Raw genomic sequence first — 5000 nt, 5'->3', positions numbered from 1 at the left:
AATTGTTAGCGGGGGCGTCGTTGTGCTGGGGGCTGACTGTCCCTAGTGGGTATAGGATAATGTTAATGTACGGGGATCGCTGGGCGGCACGGACTTGGAGGGCCGAAAAGGCCTGTTTCCGGCTGTATGTGTATGATATGATATGATATGATGCCTGCCTGCTCATTTGGTTCATGATGTCCACGCGGCAGGCGGAATATTTTAAAAGCACTGTTCTGTACGAAGTGCACAATGTCCGTTGGGGAAATGCAGCTGGGGGTCGGTCGACCGGCTGACGACGCCTGCCTGCCGATTTGGTTCACGATGTCCCCGCCGAAGGCGGCATACTTGAAAGTACCGCCGTTCGCGGCGCGCAGTTTGCGGGGGGAGGAATTGTTAGTGCACGTCTGTGTGCTAGGTGACGATGCTTGCCGACTTGGTTCATGCCGTCCACGCCGAAGACGGCGCCGTTTAAAGTACTGCCGCTCGAGGTGCACAATTTGCGGGGGAATTGTTAATGGGCGTCGGCGTGCTGGGTGACGATGTGGAGATGTGGAACGCCGAGCCAGATCTATCTTATTTGTTTGCTTGGCCCACTGGACTTTGCATGGGCTTTGCAACACTGTGTGCTAGGTTAAATCACGGCCAATAGAGTGAGTGTTTTTAATGATCCTGATCTGATAAGGGGACTAGAGGTAAAAGAGCCGTTAGGAGGCAGTGATCACAACACGATAAGTTTTACTCTGCAAATGGAAAGGTAGAAGGGAAAATCGGAAGTGTCTGTATTACAGTATAGCAAAGGGGATTACAGAGGCATGAGGCGGGAGCTGGCCAAAATTGACTGGAAGGAGGCCCTAGCAGGGAAGACGGTAGAACAGCAATGGCAGGTATTCCAGGGAATAATGCAGAGGTTGCAGGATCAATTTATTCCAAAGAGGTGGAAAGACTCTAAGGGGAGTAAGAGACACCTGTGGCTGACAAGGGAAGTCAGGGACAGCATAAAAATTAAGGAGAGGAGGTATAACATAGCAAAGAAGAGTGGGAAGACAGAGGATTGGGACTCTTTTAAAGAGCAACAAAAGTTAACTAAAGAGGCAATGCGGGGAGAAAAGATGAGGTGCGAGGGTAAACTAGCCAATAATATAAAGGAGGATAGCAAAAGTTTTTTTAGGTACGTGAAGAGGGAAAAAATAGTCAAGGCAAATGTGGGTCCCTTGAAGACAGAAACGGGGGAATTTATTATGGGGAACAAAGAAATGGCAGACGAGTTAAACCGTTACTTTGGGTCTGTCTTCACTGAGGAAGATACACACAATCTCCCAAATGTTCTAGGGGCCGGAGAACCTAGGGTGATGGAGGAACTGAAGGAAATCCACATTAGGCAGGAAATGGTTTTGGGTAGACTGATGGGACTGAAGGCTGATAAATCCCCAGGGCCTGATGGTCTGCATCCCAGGGTACCTAAGGAGGTGGCTCTAGAAATAGTGGAAGCATTGGAGATCATTTTTCAATGTTCTATATAGATTCAGGATCAGTTCCTGTGGATTGGAGGATAGCAAATGTTATCCCACTTTTTAAGAAGGGAGGGAGAGAGAAAACGGGTAATTATAGACCAGTTAGTCTGACATCAGTGGTGGGGAAGATGCTGGAGTCAATTAGAAAAGACGAAATTGCTGAGCATTTGGATAGCAGTAACAGGATCATTGCGAGTCAGCATGGATTTACGAAGGGGAAATCATGCTTGACAAATCTACTGGAATGTTTTGAGGATGTAACTAGGAAAATTGACAGGGGAGAGTCAGTGGACGTGGTGTACCTCGACTTTCAGAAAGCCTTCGACAAGCTCCCACATAGGAGATTAGTGGGCAAAATTAGGGCACGTGGTATTGGGGGTAGGGTACTGACATGGATAGAAAATTGGTTGACAGACGGAAAGCAAAGAGTGGGTATAAATGGGTCCCTCTCGGAATGGCAGGCAGTGACCAGTGGGGTACCGCAAGGTTCGGTGCTGGGACCCCAGCTATTTACGATATGCATTAATGACTTAGACGGAGGGATTAAAAGTACCATTAGCAAATTTGCAGATGATACTAAGCTGGAGGGTAGTGTGAATTGTGAGGAAGATGCAATAAGGCTGCAGGATGACTTGGACAGGTTGTGTGAGTGGGCGGATACATGGCAGATGCAGTTTAATGTAGATAAGTGCGAGGTTATTCACTTTGGAAGTAAGAGTAGAAAGGCAGATTATTGTCTGAATGGTGTCAAGTTAGGAGGAGGGGGAGTTCAACGAGATCTGGATGTCCTAGTGCATCAGTCAATGAAAGGAAGCATGCAGGTACAGCAGGCAGTGAAGAAAGCCAATGGAATGTTGGCCTTCGTAACCAGAGGAGTTGAGTATAGGAGCAAAGAGGTCCTTCTACAGTTGTAGCGGGCCCTGGTGAGACCGCACCTGGAGTACTGTGTGCAGTTTTGGTCTCCAAATTTGAGGAAGGATATTCTTGCTATGGAGGGCGTGCAGCGTAGGTTCACTAGGTTAATTCCCGGAATGGCGGGACGGTCGTATGCTGAAAGGCTGGAGCGATTGGGCTTGTATACACTGGTATTTAGAAGAATGAGGGGGGATCTTATTGAAACATATACGATAATTAGGGGATTGGACACATTAGAGGCAGGAAACATGTTCCCAATGTTGGGGGAGTCCAGAACAAGGGGCCACCGTTTAAGAATAAGGGGTAGGCCATTTAGAACGGAGATGAGGAAGAACCTTTTCAGTCAGAGAGTGGTGAAGGTGTGGAATTCTCTGCCTCAGAAGGCAGTGGAGGCCAGTTCGTTGGATGCTTTCAAGAGAGAGCTGGATAGAGCTCTTAAGGATAACGGAGTGAGGGGGTATGGGGAGAAGGCAGGAACGGGGTACTGATTGAGAGTGATCAGCCATGATCGCATTGAATGGCGGTGCTGGCTCGAAGGGCTGAATGGCCGACTCCTGCACCTATTGTCTATTGTCTATTGTCTATAATCAACCACTTTATTTTGCCCGTCTTTGTGACTCCTCTTTGACACGTCGATCACCGCTGAGGCTGTTTTACCTGTTTCGCCTATGTACCGTAAGGTACACTCCTTACATTGAACTGCATACACCCCATTATTTCGCTCACGGGTTATCCTCTGTGCTATCCAGTCTCTCCTGTCACCCTGTTCTATGTTTTTGTCTATTACCCAGTGGGAGCAGGCCCCATATTGACATTAATTTGTAACCCTACTGCTCCCCTCGTCTGCTGGTTTTATCACCATCTCATGTTTATCCCTCAGCTCTGCCGTGGTCTCCCTCTCTTTTTTTCTGGTGAGGTTCGGCCTATCCTTTGTCATGGGCATATCCCAGGCTGTTTTAGTAACGTTCTTTTAAAACGTGTCGTGTTTGTTTGGCTTTACCCACGTTCCAGCATTAGAGGCCAATTTTTGCAATGTTTCCTGGGTGGGATTTGCCGGTTTTACAAATGGTGTCACTATCTCACCCTGCTTCCTGATACCCTTATGGGGTCGGCTCTGTTCTTGCAGAACCCTCGGGTGGTGCAGAGTCTGGGCCTTGTTATCAATATCTTGCCCTGCTTCCCGATACCCTTGCGGGTTCGGCTCTGTTCTTGCAGATCCCTCAGGTGGTGCAGAGTCTGGGCGGCATCGTCACCCAGCACACCGACGCCCACTGAAAATTACCCACGCACAGTGCGCGCCTGGAGCGGCAGTAGTTCAAACTACCCCTACCCCTACCCCTACCCCTACCGCTACCCCTACCCCTACCCCTAACCCTAACCCTAACCCTAACCCTAACCCTAACCCTAACCCTAACCCTAACCCCTACCCCTACCGCTACCCCTACCCCTACCCCTAACCCTAACCCTAACCCTAACCCTAACCCTAACCCTAACCCTAACCCTGACCCTAACCCTAACCCTAACCCTAACCCTAACCCTAACCCTAACCCTAACCCTAACCCTAACCCTAACCCTGACCCTGACCCTAATGCAGGCAGAGTTATTTATAAAGTGGCCCAGACTCTGCACCACCTGAGGGTTTTGTAACAGAACCAACCCCATAAGGGTTTCAGGAAGCAGGGCAAGATATTGATAACAAGGCGCAGACTCTGCACCACCTCAGGGTTCTGCAAGAACAGAGCCGACCCCATAAGGGCATCAGGAATCAGGGCAAGATATTGATAAAATGGCCCAGACTCTGCACCACCTGAGGGTTCTGCAAGAACAGAGCCGACCCCATAAGGGCATCAGGAAGCAGGGCAAGATATTGGTAACAAGGCCCACGGGGAAGGCGGCATACTTTGGGGTTATTTTGTAGTGAGTTTTGAAGGCATGTGCTAGTGTTACGCATACCGAGGGCGCGCAAAGTTCGGCGCGCCCGGGCCAAAACGCCTCTGCTGGCCGCGGCCGAGTCGGCCGACGGATTGCCACGGACTTGCTTGACGACCTGTCACTCTCCGTGCATCGGTTGCACGCCCGGTTCGTCCTTTCCATTTGTTTCATGATGTACACGCGGCAGGCGGAATATTTTAAAAGCACTGTTCTGTTCGAAGTGCACAATGGCCGTTGGGGCAATGCAACTGGGGGTCGGTCGACCGGCTGACGACGCCTGCCTGCCGATTTGGTTCACGATGTCCCCGCCGAAGGCGGCATACTTGAAAGTACTGCCGTTCGCGGCGCGCAATTTGCAGGGGGGAGGAATTGTTAGTGGACGTCTGTGTGCTGGGTGACGATGCTTGCCGACTTGGTTCATGCCGTCCACGCCGAAGACGGCGCCGTTTAAAGTACTGCCGCTCGAGGTGCACAATTTGCGGGGGAATTGTTATTGGGCGTCGGCGTGCTGGGTGACGATGTGGAGATGAGGAACGCCGAGCCAGATCTATCTTATTTGTTTGCTTGGGCCACTGGACTTTGCATGGGCTTGGCATCATTGTGTGCTACGTTAAATCACGGCCAATTGAGTGAGTATTTTTTATTCAACCACTCTATTTT

Source organism: Rhinoraja longicauda, unplaced genomic scaffold, assembly GCF_053455715.1.
Source record: "Rhinoraja longicauda isolate Sanriku21f unplaced genomic scaffold, sRhiLon1.1 Scf000100, whole genome shotgun sequence".
NCBI lineage: Eukaryota > Metazoa > Chordata > Chondrichthyes > Rajiformes > Arhynchobatidae > Rhinoraja > Rhinoraja longicauda.
This window is presented reverse-complemented; position numbering follows the sequence as displayed.